Source organism: Rhinatrema bivittatum, chromosome 8 (assembly GCF_901001135.1).
Source record: "Rhinatrema bivittatum chromosome 8, aRhiBiv1.1, whole genome shotgun sequence".
In the NCBI taxonomy this organism is placed as follows: domain Eukaryota; kingdom Metazoa; phylum Chordata; class Amphibia; order Gymnophiona; family Rhinatrematidae; genus Rhinatrema; species Rhinatrema bivittatum.
In genome coordinates this window covers 111159798-111174541 of record NC_042622.1, presented here as the reverse complement: position 1 = coordinate 111174541, position 14744 = coordinate 111159798, and positions in this window count along the sequence as shown.

Below are 14744 nucleotides of genomic sequence, written 5' to 3'. Positions count from 1 at the left end.
GCCCAAATCCGACTAATGGTCAAATTAAAATTCTTATGGATGCTGCTATTCAATTCCAGAAAACTAACTTTATAACTAGGCAGCTATGCATTTTTTCATACCTATAACAAATTCCAAAATGGCATCCACACACAATTTTTAAAAATTGTTACATTTCATACTAAATTTATTGGGCAATTTTTATTTAGATTTACCTCACGGCAAGTTACATTCAGGTACAGGAGGTATTTCCCAGTCCCTTGTGGGCATACAATTTAAAGGCCTGATTTACTAAAGATTTTTCTCCATTCTGCATCTATGGGAAAAAGAAGCTTAGTAAATTAGAGCCTAAGTTTGTACCTGAAAAAACGGAGGATGAAATGACTTATCTACAGCCACAAGGAACATCAGTGGGATTTGAACCCTGGCTTCTCTGGTTCTCAGCTTGCTGCTCTATCCAGCAGGCCACTCCTCTATTCCAATACATCATATGCCAATTCTATTTATTGACCGATATTTGGCTTATAAGAGAAGACAGGTAACCTTGCCTGCTTAAAAAGAAAGTGATGTAAATGCTATGAGCCATCTGTACACAAAGCTGACTTGAGATTGTGCTGACAGGTCTTTCCCATTCTGTATGGCACACAGATGCTATATAGTGAGTTGGCATACATGCCCAGTTACTCATGATAAAAATTAACCCATTTTACTCAACTTACAGGCGTCTACCAAAACTGATTTCTGAAAACGGAATGTATTAACTAAGGCATGCACCATCCGAGAGCAGTACCAAAAGCTCATTTCCAGCTTATTGCTATGCACAGCCCAGTGTTCTGACATACCTGATTGAACTGGGTTAACCGAAAATCACTGTTCTCAAAGGAAAGAGCAATTTCTGCTCATTGCAACTTGAGCTACAATGTAATAGAATTAGAAATAAAGGTCAACAAAACAGCTGACATAGTTGGCCAATAAAACGGCAACACCTCTATACATTTCTGTTGCTTTTGAGAACAATACTCACCAAGTCACAAATAAATTAGTCTAATACAAAGGTGCCACCTACAGCTTCTTGATGAACCTTTATTTCTCCATATCCAAGTGGACTAACATGGCAGCCACATGACTTTATTCAGTGCGGTATAGCAAATATACTTTCTTGTGCCTCTAAATCTTTACACCCCCTGCCTGGCAATAGAGGGCAGTCAACAAGTCCCCAAGTCATGAAGTAGCTTTTAACTTAGAAACTAGTTCCTCTGTTTACATGGTAACAGTTTGTTATGTTAAAAGACAACCCAGAGACCCATTAAATCCAACCTATCGGATAACAGAAAGAAAGAGTTTTAAACGAGAAGAGAAAACATGGCTCTTATGAAATGTAAATGACCTAACATAAATACCAACACGCCAATAAGATTATGGTAATATTTAGTATTGGCCGATGTAAAATGTAACAAGACAACTTACTGAGTATAACTTGACTGATAATGAATTGAAAATTACAGGTTACAATCCATCATAGCACCCTAGTTAACTAGTACTCATTATTAATATGTCGACCTACAATATATATTTGATATTGTGAAGTTATGTATTTGATAGTGATGAACTTGATTATGTAAAAATATGACCTCAAATATGTATCTGCCAATGCACTGTCCTATAACATGAATGCTGACCCATTAAGGGAATATTGACCCAGAATATGAATACTGATTTTGTAAACCGTTGTGATCTCATTTTGGAACGACTGTATATAAAACACATAAATAAATAAATAAATTAATAGGATGCTGGGCTCGATGGACCATGATCTGACCCAGTATGGTATTATGTTCTTCTGACTGCCTAGCAACTTTTACTGTTGTCTACAAGGTAATTTAATGAAGGTGAAAAAAATATCCGTGGTTCATTAACTTATAATATTACTAGCAAGACAGAATTATGGTACTATGACTGCACAGCAGTGGGATTGTAATTTGCTAGTAATCTATGCAGATATGGAATAATTGGGTTGATTCAAATAACAATTATCTGTTATGTTGCTGAAAAAAATACATTTTAGTTTGATGTAAAGTCATTCCCCTCTGAAAAGGGCATGAGTCAGTTATATCTAACCACTGGGAATTATTAACTGGAAAAAAGGTGATTCCTATTAATAGAAAAAATACTTGAGAAAAAACCCAAAAGGTCTTGCAGAGAAAGTCTCATCAGTGCAAACCATCCTGAAATTGTATTTCTGTTTGTTGATATAAGTATGCATGTGGTGTGCGAGATTACATGTAAACACATTTCCTTATCATCCTACTAGATCGGTCCAGATGCATGGGTTTTTCTCTTTTACCAGCAGATGAAGACAGAAAATGAAAGCTTTGCTGAAAACAGCCTACATAAGGGTACTTGCCACCTGTAGTATTTCTTGTCTCCAACAGAAGGCAGAGGTGCTAAACCTGCAGTCTGAAGTTTCTGGTGGATAAATTGCCCTAAGGGGTGATGAAATCATTTTTAGGTTGTACCTCTGGTCTAGCTTAATCCTGTTGAGCGGTCTAAAAATCAGTGATTCTGGTTCCTTCTTTCCCCCATCCTCTCCTCTTTTACCCCCCCCCCCCCCAGCCTCTTCTTTGGCTGTCCAGGTCAAGAGCCTTTGGGGCAGGAAAGTACCCTTACTTTTGTTGTATGCAGTAAAGTTTGCTTAAAAAAAAGGCAGAAAGCAAGTTTGCTTACTGTAAACTGTGTTTTCCATAGATAGAAGGATGAATTAGCCCTTACATGAGGGTAATGTCAGCCGGTGGCCCAGACAGACTTGTCTCTCCAAACTGTAGAGCTTGGAGCTATACTAAGCATGTGCAGTTTGCATTCTGGTATTGCCTTGTGAGCCTCTTTAATCAGTAACAGAGCTGAATCTAGCTATGTAGTCAACTCTCCAGGGAGGTGGGCAGATATTCCATGGCTAATTCATTCTATCTATGGAAATCACAGTTTACAGTAAGCAAACTTGTTTTTTCCAGTAAGAGGTTGAATTAGCTATTACATGTAGGAGTCTCAAGCTGAGGATTACAGTGGAACAATTATTTAGTAAGCAATCCAGACTCTACCATGGAGAGTGGCCTATAAGAGAAGATTTCACAAAACTGCTTGTCCAAATCTACTGTCCATCCTTGAGATGTTATCCAGACAGTAATGGGACATGAATGTGTGGATTGAAGACTATGTTGCAAGCTCTGCAGATATCTTTGAGGGGCATTTCTCGAAGATGAGCAACAGAAGAAGCCATAGCTCATATCTGATGAGCCTTGACTGAGTCTGTCATTTTCAGTCCTGGCAAGTTATAGCAGTGATGGATACAATCAGTTAACCAGCTGAATAAGGTTCATTTGACTGCTACCCTGAGGCAGTTAGGGTCGTATGAGAGGAAGAGCTGTTTGGTTTGACAATGAGACTTAGTATGTCTTTTGTAATATGCCAAAGCCCGTTTGCAGTCCAGAGTGTGGATGGCTCTCTCTCCCTCAGGCACATGGGACCCTGGGAAGAAATTAGGTAGTACTATAGACTGATTGATATGGAAAGCTGAGACTGCTTTTGGTAGAAACTTTGGGTGGATTCAAAGAAACACCCAAATTGTAATAGAACTGCATATACGGTGGGTTGTGGATGAGAGCCTGCAGTTCTCTAACTCTTCTTGCTGAGGTGACTGCAATAAGGAAAAGCACTTTCCAAGTCAAGAAGCAGATTCCAATGTTCAAAAGGAAGCTTAAGTTGGGAGAGATCCCATAGAACAGGTGGTTTCTGTATAAGGGATTTGATGCTCTGGCGATCTTTCATAAAATGAGACACAAGCAGGCGAATGGAGATCGGTTTGTTGTCCAACAAGATGTGGTACGCCATGATCGCTCTCAGATGTACTGTTACTGAGGCAGTGGTGAGGTCCGAGAGAGAGATGAAGTACTGTAAGAGTTATGAAGGCCCGCAAGAAAAAGGGTCAGAATCATGTTGTTGGCACCAGTTGAAGAATATCTTCCATTTGAAAACATAGTTTTTTCTGGTTGATGGCTTTCTAGACGAAACTAATATGTTTTTGATCTCCAAAGAAAAATGGAGTTTTGCAATCACTGAGCACTCAACATTCAAGCCATGAGGTTGAGGGCTGAAAGACTGAGATGAAAGAGTATCCTGATGTTTTGACTTAGAAGATTAGCGGCTGATCCCAGAGGTATGAGAGGACTGCTGGAAAGCTTGAAGAAATACACATACCAAATTTGGGCCATGCCAACACTATGAGGATCAGGTGGGTTTGGTCCAGAAGAACTTTCTAAACTGTTATGGCAATGAGGCTTTGCCCCTAATCAAGTAGAAGGCATTTTGTGCTAATCTGTGATTGCTTGGTTAGAATAGAACAAATTTGATTTTGCTACAATGTTGGAGACACCTGGTAGGTAAGCAGCCTGAAGAATCGCTTGATGGTTTTCTGCCCAGTTCCAAATTTTCAGCACATCTTGGAAGAGAAGCAGTGATCTTGCTCCTCCCTGATTGTTGACACAGAACATGGCAACTGAAAAATTAGGATACTCTTCCCTCTGAGATGATGTGTAAATGTGGTGAGAGCATTCAATAAGAACATAAGAATTGCCATACTGGGTCAGATTAAGGGTCCATCAAGCCCAGTATCCTATTTCCAACAGTGGCCAAATCCAAATCACAAGTGCCTGGCAAGTATCCAAACATTAAATAAATCTCAAACTACTATTGCTTAATAATTAATAGCAGTTTATGCATTTTTCCTCTAGGAATTTATCCAAACCTCATGTTAGCACCTCATGTTGATTGATTGTTATTTGCTTTACACTTTAATAGCGTTTTGTTAAACTAATTCTTTCTCTCTTAATTGTCCTGAATTGTACACCCCGTTCATTGTAACTTTCTTCTAATTAATTGGTTACCCCTGGTTCTGCTGTAAACCGGTACGATAAGACTTTTGATTTGAGCATCGGTATATTAAAATAATTTAAATAAATAAATAAACCTTTTTTTAAACCCGGCTAGATTAACTGCTGTAACCACATCCTCTGGCAATGAATTCCAGAGCTTAACTATGCACTGAGTGAAAAAGATTTTTTTTTCGATTTGTTTTAAATGGTCTACTTGCTAACTTCATGAACTGCTTTCTGTAGGATTGAGGATCTCTTTGCAGTGAAGAATTTGTATTAGTAGTTAATGTTTGTAAAATTGAAAAATGCTCCTTGGTAAGTTTGTTTCTTTCACTGTGTCACCATATCATTCTTAACTCCAAGAGATTAATTTGAAAGAGGGTCTCCTGGAGATACCAAACTTTCTGTGTGCAGAAGGATCCCATATAGGCTCCCCAACCTCTGGTAGAAGCAATCTTGTGAGAACGAGTTGATGGGGAGGCAGGCAAAGCAGGGTACCATCTTGGAGAACATGGGGATGCAACCACCACTTTAACTCCCTTGCCACTAATAGTGTGACCTTAACTATCAAAGTTGTATGCTAAAGTGCATCCTCTGTTAATCTCATTATATATTACTAACCCAGAGGAACTCGGCTCAATTTAAAGCCAACCGTATATTTTATATATATTTATTTCCAAACAGCATCTCATGCAATTTAACAAAAAGTGCTAAGTGCAATACATGATATCCCCATTAAAAATCATACTCACATACACACCATACATACCCTCACATACCACCTCATACTAAAAACCCCACTGGTACATAAACAATGCTAGTACCCCCCACTATATACCCCCAATGTTACAATACATCCTTTTTTTTAAACATTCACTGTTGTTACCGATACCAAGTATCTGATATTAGTTAACATATATTACATTATATCATTTTTGAAACACAAAAACAACTCTTAGATATCATATCAGATACGAAGTATCTACCATATTAACACAAGCATTGATTCAATTTATACAATGTGTAAATTGAATCAATGCTTGTGTTAATATGGTAGATACTTCGTATCTGATATGATATCTAAGAGTTGTTTTTGTGTTTCAAAAATGATATAATGTAATATATGTTAACTAATATCAGATACTTGGTATCGGTAACAACAGTGAATGTTTAAAAAAAAGGATGTATTGTAACATTGGGGGTATATAGTGGGGGGTACTAGCATTGTTTATGTACCAGTGGGGTTTTTAGTATGAGGTGGTATGTGAGGGTATGTATGGTGTGTATGTGAGTATGATTTTTAATGGGGATATCATGTATTGCACTTAGCACTTTTTGTTAAATTGCATGAGATGCTGTTTGGAAATAAATATATATAAAATATACGGTTGGCTTTAAATTGAGCCGAGTTCCTCTGGGTTAGTAATATATACTTAACTATCAAAGACCAGGGCTGAATGAGCTGATCCCATTGAGATCTCAGAACCTGCTGGAGATAATGGATGTGAAGAAGGGTTAATGGAAGTATGTGGATGGCCATTACCATATAACCCATTATGATGAGATGCTTCCTGGCCATGGTCCTTAGATGATAGAGCTGTGTTTAGATTTGAGAGGTCATGATAGATATCCATCCATTGGGCAGGAATGCCTTTTGTAATGGATGAGTCTATGTTTGCCCCTACGGACTAGGGGTGTTGTGTAGGCTCTAAATTTGACTTCTTGAAATTAATGAGAAAACCTAAACTCTGTAGATGATGAATCACCATGACTAGGGAGCAAAGAACTGCCTCGCGAGACTGCATGATCAACTAGTCATTGAGATATGGGAAGACTTGTATTCCCTGGCATCGTAAATGGTGCCACTGCTATTGTAAGGCATTTCATGAAGACTCTGGGAGTAGAAGAGAGGCCGAATGGAAGGACTTCATATTGGTAATGCCAATGGGATGGATGAATTGGAATCTGAGTATAGGCATCCTTGAGGTCTAGGGTTCATCCATTTGTGCTATTGGAGGAATGGGAGAATTCTGAGGGAGTTCATTTTGAACTTCTCCTGGAGGATTTGTTTGCTGAGACACCTTAAGTCCAGGATCAGCTGTAAACCCCCCCCCCCCCCAATAATTTAAAGATGAGGAAGTGTCTAGAGTAGAAACTCTGCATATGTTGTGATGCAGGGATAATCTCCACTGCCTGTTTGAGAAGCAATTGCATTTCCAGATAAATCTAAGGGAGATGAAAGGGATCCGAATGGGGAGGCAAACAGCATGGAAGGGATGGGAGCCAGGAGAAATAGAACCAGTACCCATACTGCACAGTTTTGAGTACCCAAGAGTCCTTGGTTATTTGGTACCACTTCTCCATAAAATGTTGAAACTATCCCACTACTGGAAAGGAGGGGTGGGGGATTGGTAGATGAAATGATGAAATGAAAAAATGGCCCCTGATTTAGGTTGGGCCTCCTGAGTAGTTTTTGGCTGACATCATTGCGGTCTAGGTCTGGCTGGAAGATGCTGTTGACACTGTGCCAGAAGTGGAAGCCAATATTGCTGGAAAGGCCAATAAAATAAGGTCATCTGTGAAAGTAGAGTCATTTGTAAGGAAAGTATGGGCGCTGTGATGGAGAGACTGTACTGCTACCTTGTGGTCTTTTATCTGGAAGACTGTTTCTCGGAGCTTCTCTCTGAAGAGGTTGTTTCCCAAGCAGGGGAGATCCGCCAATTTCTCATGGATGAAACTCGCTCATAGCCATAGCTACAGAAGCTGTCGGGGATCAAGAAGCGAAATCAAATAACTCGTACACTTAGAGGTGCTGAACAGCTTCTTCCACATCCCAGAATGATTGAGGGAAGGCATTCTGAATGGAGGATAATAATTACAGCTTCAGAAGACAATTATGGAGGTATTGCATCATATACAACTGATGTATAGTGATGCAAGTGAAAAGGATTGCATCCTGGAATATCCTTTTGCCAAAATTGTCCAGAAGTTTGTGATTTTTGCTCGGTAGGGAATTGGAATGAATATTTATGAGTTTTCTTTGCTGCTAGTGCAGCAGGTGAATCACACAAAAGCCTGGTGATTGTTGGATCCAATATTTGAGGTCTAGTTTTTAAGCTGTAGGGGAACATGAAATCTGCATTTCCCACAACTTCATTAGTAGACTTTGAGAATATCATTAATTGGTAAAGTGGCAAGTTCAGCTAGAATATTTAATATGCCAAGGAGCTCTGTATGTGTCTTTATCTTTATGTATGTGAACATCCAGTGCTGTTCCTCATTTCTCAATTAATTTTGAATAGGTGAGATCCTCTGGGAGGGAGGTGTGTTTAGAGGGAATCTGTTAGAGGATCAACAGTATTCCAGTGTAGTCATCATCTGAGCCGAGGGACATGGACTCACTTAACCAGGACTCCAGTGATGAAGAAGTGGAATTAGGATATTCCTCCAACTGAGATCTCAGAGGAGTGGCCTGGTTCATTGCCTCCAATTGACTAAACTCTACTGCAATTCAGCTTATCAATGAATAGTCCCTTATTTGGGGTTCTGATGAGAGGACACCTATAAGTGAGTTTGGGACTCCCATTTGTGGAATTGCTGAAGCGAAAATTGAAAAGAAATGCTGGAATGTTGCATCTGCCTCCTTGGGAGAGAGTGGAAAAGAAACTCCTCACAAGCCCCACAATCTGGTCAAGTGACTATTGTGTCCTCTGGCCTGGGGCAGGTGGAGGTATATCTTCTTCCAACACTAAGACAGGTTCTTGCATTGTAACATGTGGTCTATTTGAGGACAGAACTATCGAACAGACAAAATCTTCCATCAACCTAGGGGAACATTAGCATTCTGATACCCTTACCTCCTCCAGTTAAATTTATGCCTTCTTCCATAGATCTCAGATAGCTAGCAAACAGCTGTGTTACAACTCTGCTGGGTCAAAGGAAGCAGAATGGCCTGAAGGAATAGAATGCTTGGGCATTCTAGAGGACCACCAGTCCTTCAGAGCATGTTCTTGTGTTGTTGCTGGCATAGAGTGAAGAAATTGAGTCAGCAGATGTAAGGATTGCTCCGACACATCATGGAGTGAAATATACTTTGAGTACATTGTAGCTTGCATTGGGTGCACTGATGCATTGCACCTGGAAAGCATTGCTGCGAACGTAGTATGCATGGTAGCAGTATGCATCAAATGTGTTGAGGCAGTATGCTTTGGGTGCGCTGATACACTGAGTGGCACTGTGTGTGCTGCTAGTGCCGGTGCACTGAGATTTCAGTGCTTATGTTTTATTCAACGCAGGCTGGGCCGGCTCTAGTGAATGACAACACTTTTGCTTTGATGCAGAGTGACAGCTGAACTAGACTCCGTGGCCTTGGCTTGTGCAGACATAGGCGTTTTTGAAGAACTTTCTTTTAAACCTTTTCCTGAGAAAGCAGACGATGCCGCACTGTGAGAGGAAGATCTACTGCGACTCCAGAGAGATTTACAAAGTTCTTCCATGTGCAAGGCCCTGGAGCATTGTGAGCAGGGGAACATCTGTCTGCAGGCTTCAGTTTTCTGGTTGTGATCCAGTCCCAGGTAGCAATAACACAAATCATGGCAGTCAGTGAGGGACATGATTTTCCTACATAGGCAGTTTTTAAAACCACTTACTATAGTAGATTTTTTTCTTCTGGCCCATTTGTGAAAAAAAATAAATCTCTTCTTCTTTTTTTTTTTTGTTAGCACTTAAAAATGCTGCTTTGTGGCTGCAGAAGCAGTGAGGCAAAGTAGAAAAAGATTTCTGACCAAAAACAACAACTTTGAAGGAAAAAAAGAGGCAAAATACATGTCCATGCTTCAGCTTTGACAAAAAATGAATGAAGAGGGTCATGAGGCAAAGCCCACAGAGGAACTCCTGCACATGCTCTGCAGAGCTCAAAGCTCTGCAGTTTGGAGAGACAAGTCCATTCGGTGCTGCCGGATGACATCACCCACATGTAATGGCTAATTCAGCCTGTTGACAGAAAAGAGGAAATGTTCAGCTGAAGACCATCTCTCCTGTGGTGTGGGAGCAGGAAGTGGTGTTATCGGGGCTCAGCAGGGAGAAGAGAGGGTAAGCAGTGGTACTGTTTTATTTTTTCAGCTGCATGGCTCAGGCAGCATGGTATTTCCCGTAAAGTGCAGGGAAAAGTTTGCAACATGTGGAGGCCGGCATGGGAGTATGCTAGTGTTGGGGTTATGTCGCAATTGTACTGGAGAAGGAGAGAGATGTTCAGGGGAACTTCTACTAGGTGAGGGTAGCCAATAGCTTTCAGGAAGCAAGGTGACTGTGGCTCTCTGTGTTAGCCCTGTTGGTGGTGGTGGTGGTGGGACAACCAGTCAAGGCAAGAACGATAGTTGATAGTCATTTTAGAGTCTGGCCCCTGCAGTGCTAGAGAAAGCAGGGAGATTTTTCAAAGGTGTGTGTACGTATGTAGGTGTAAGTGTATGTGTGTAGGGGTGTGTGTGTGTGTTGGGAAGAGGCCAGAGGTAGCCCAGGGATAAAGGACTGGATGGGTCAGCCCTATTCGGAGCCCTTTTCTCCCAGAGTTTGTAGTGCTAATTCACCAAGCTTTTTCGATTAAGCAGGGTTCCGTTTCAAACAAATCCAGTCCAATAGGAATTTCCTCAGGGACGTCTTATTTTCCACTTCAGCCAGATGGGAATCAGAACTAGATTTGGAAAGAGCATCCGTGGCATCAGGAGATGGCTCTCTTAGGAAGTTTACTGCCAGGGAGGAGATGGAAAGTGAACCAGATGGGAGGGAGTCTCCTAGAGGAAGGTGAAATCCCTGTTGTGGAGGGAAATGGCCCCCAAGTGATCTGCCCATTTTAGATAGGGGAGTTGCCAGCGATGATTACTCAAGCTCTGGCGGAGTTGGGCATTAAGGAGCAGCCCAGGAGATGGAGCCAGTCCAGGAGGGAGAGGACCCATTCTGAAAGGCCTCAGAGGCCCAACTAATGCTTTTCTCTGCACTGGATGCAACAGATCCCAGTGGGTTCTGCTGAGGAAAATCTGATGGTGAGGGAAGTGGAAAGGCTTGAGGCCAGCCTTACCTTTATAGCAGATTCTGTCTATGACACGATTCGGACTCTAGAGGTATGGTGGCCTCGGTATTGGCCAAGCATTTGTTGTGGCTGCACAACTGCACGGCAGATGTCTGGTCTAAGTTGCGGCTGGGGAAACTGCCTTTTTAGGAAAAGCTTCTATTCAGAGAGGATCTGGAGAGGCTAATGAAGCATTTGGATGAGTCAAAGTCCCATAAGTTACCAGAGGACAAGCCCAAGGGAGCAACCAGCAAACCAAAGTTTAAGGAGGTAAAGGACTACCAGCTGGGAAAGTTCTTCTGTATCTCAGAGGCAGTTTGGGAATAAGTCTCAGCCCTTTCATCTGAGCCAATGAGGCACCAGTGACAGTGTCTGTGGCACCATAGGAGGGGGTTCTAGAAATCTCAAAGAAGTTCAAGAGATTCACACTACTCAGGAGATCAGAGAACAATTTTTCCAATTGTATGGATTGTAGATCCAAATTACAGTGGACCAGTGGGTTCTGACTATAATAATTGACAGTTATGTGTTAGAATTTGCTCTCCTAGTAGTGGGCACCTTCATGGTATCCTCCTGTCAGTCCGTGAAGAAAAGGGAAGTGGTAAGGTCCACTCTGGATCACCTTCTCCAACTGGCAGTGATGGTTGTGGTGCCAAGGGAAGAATGGGGTCTAGAGCGTTATTCCATCTATTTCATGTTACCCTAAAAAAAAGGCACAGTTAGGCCTATTCTGGACTTGAAGAAAGTTAACACATCTTTAACAGTTCCCAGTTCTGCATGGAAATTCTTTGCTTGGTGATCATAGCAGTATGAATGAAAGAGTTCCTTTACGTCCCTGGACCACTCAAAGGCATATCTGCATATTCTGGTCTGCAGGGATCATAAGAGGTGCCTTAGGTTTGCTGTCCTGGGGGAAGTCATTTCCTGTTTGAAGCCTTTCTGTGTCATCTGGCAACAGGGACAAGGAATTTTTGCAAGGTTATGGTGGTAGTGGCAGCAACTCTCCGCAAGGAAGGAGTCTTTGTTAATTCTTATCTCAACAACTGGTTCATTTGGGCAAAGTCAAAGAAGGAATTTCATTGCTCCACTTCCAAACTGATCCAGATGTTGCAGAAGATGGGTTGGGATATCAATTTTCCCGAGCAGCTTCAGCCTTCTCAAACTTTGGAGTATCTGGGGGCTTGTTTCAATACTTGGGAAAGAAAGGTGTTTCTTATGGTGGAAAGGATGGTCAAACTCAGAGTAAAGTTCACAAAATGCTGTGAGTAAAAGCCCTCAGGGTTTGGGATTAACTGCGGGTTCTGGGGTTGAAGGCATTGATTTTGGGATCTAGTTCCATGGGCAGGTGTGCACATGAGGCTGTTGCAGGGAGATGATCTCTTGAGGTGGAAAGCAGAGTTGCTTATCTATAACAGGTGCTCTCTGAGGGCAGCAGGATGTCAGTCCTCACACATGGGTGACATCATCTGATAGAGCCTGGCATGGAAAATTTATGTCAAAGTTTCTAGAACTTTGACTGAGTTTCACTGAGCATACCTAAGGCATGCATTATACCACACATCCATACAGGGGTTCCCTTCAGTTTTTCTTTTTCCGCAGAGCCTGGTTGGAGTCTCACTTCAGCAGGGTTTTGCATTTTTTTTTGTATTTTTGCAGTTTCCAGTTGCTTTTTTCTCTTCACCATTCATGGGGGTACCACAGACTTCCCAATAGTATCCCCCAGGTAAATTTTTCGAGTGTTTCTTTAAGTTTCTTTTCACAATCAGTTCCCTTTCTGTCAGTGGTGCCATTGGTGCTTGCCAGCCATCAGATTATCACCACCATAGAGTTTGATTTCATGTCCCTTTTGTTTTGCAATGCAATGTCTTCAGGGTACCAGTGGTGCACCCGATGCAAGACGACTATGTCTATCACAGATCCCTATGATAGATGTGTTTTCTATTTGACATTGCATGACGTCTGGGGTTGCCACATGTGTGCAGAAATGACTCCCAAAGGACACTGGTCTCATGTGAATTTAATGGAACATCTGTATGGGCACTAGAAGACTGATCCATTGATATCAGAATTGGAGGCATGGACATCAAAGGACCATGGAGCCACATTGATGGAACTGGATTCAATGGCATTGGGAAGGAGGGGCAATTGGCTCCCTCAGTGTCGATGGCCATTACCCAGCTCCTCCTGGTCAAAGGCAGCCTCGGAATAATTCTCTTCTACCTCGACACTGAGGAAGACCCATACTGAGCATCAAGGGAAGCCAAGGAAGCATCAGCATCAGTCCTTATCAATGCACAGTGCTGAGTGCGGGGAACTGAGAACCACCCAAAGTGAACCTATGGTGAGGAGAGCTCAGCCTCAAACATTCCCAGGGGTTTGCCATGGGGTTCTCTGGAAAAATAAATACTGAAGTCAAAGGGACCCCATGTAGATGCATAGTATAATGCATGCCAAGGGCATGCTTAATGAGGCTCAAAGTTCTAGAAACTTTGACATAAGTTTTCAGTGCTGGGCTTCATCAGATGTTGTCACCCATATGCAAGGATTGCCATCCTGCTTATCCTTGGAGAATTTTCAATCTCAGAATTATGAGATCAGACTACCCTTTCAAATGAATGCCAGGCACAGCCTAGCTTAGTGCTTTCAGGTCAAAATCCATCCAAAGGGGTGGGATTTGGAGATTTTGGAATGAACAGTTGTAACCACAGATTTTAATCTGAGTGGCTGGAGGGGCTCACTGCCAAAAGTATACAGTTCCAGGTTGATGGAGTGTGTCAGAGGCAGCCATCAATTGTTTGAAAACAAGGGCAATCAGAAGAGCCTTGCAGGAATTTCTCTCTCTGGTAAAGGGGAGAGCAGTGAAGTATGTTTCTGGATAATGCTACAGCAGTAGCATACATAAACCAGCAAAGGGAGACAAGAAGTCTGGCGGTGTCATTGGAGGTGAGCCTCTTATTCTAGTGAGTAGAAAACCATTTGAAAATGCAGTTGGTTCGCATGTTGTCGAGGTGAAAATGTCAAGGTGGACTTCTTAAGCAAGCATGTTAGATCACGGGGAATGGAAGCTGTCAGACACAGCATTCTCCATGATTCTGTCCAAGTGAGGAGAGCCTCAAATAGATCTAATGGCAATGAGAAGGAATGTCAAGCAGCCTTGGTTTTTCATTCTGAGAAACGAGCCAGGGTCAATGGCTCTGGGCACCCTGTCTTAATCCTGGCCTCAGGGTAGGTTTGCTGTACGTTTCCCCCAGTACAGATTCTACAGAGGATATATAAGCTTTGGGGTAAAGTAATTCTAGTAGGCCTAGAGTGGCCCAGGCATCCTTGGTTCACTGATCTGGTAAGGCTCAGCATAGAGGAGCCATTATGTTTCATTCATTTCTACGATTTACTTCATCAAGATTTGGTTCATCAGACATATATACAATATTTGGAATGTTACACTGTTATTACAATTTTTTTTCTACTGGTTGTCAAACTCTCTCTGTAAGTGGACAATTCTGTTGAGAATTTACCTAAGAGCTTTGTATATCACCCCTACTTTTATGGGGTTAGCTTTGGTAAAGAAATACTGAAATGCTGCATTTGGCAGAACTCCTTAAGTAGGCTGTTTCCAGCAAAGCTTTCATTCTGTCTCCATCTGCTAATAGGGGAGAAAACCCATTTGTCTGCACTGGTCCAACAGGACTCGAGCAAAGAAACTTAGGTACACTTCATCACTTACATACACTTCATAAAAGTCTTTTTTAATGGAAAAAAAACCTAAACTGCTGGGT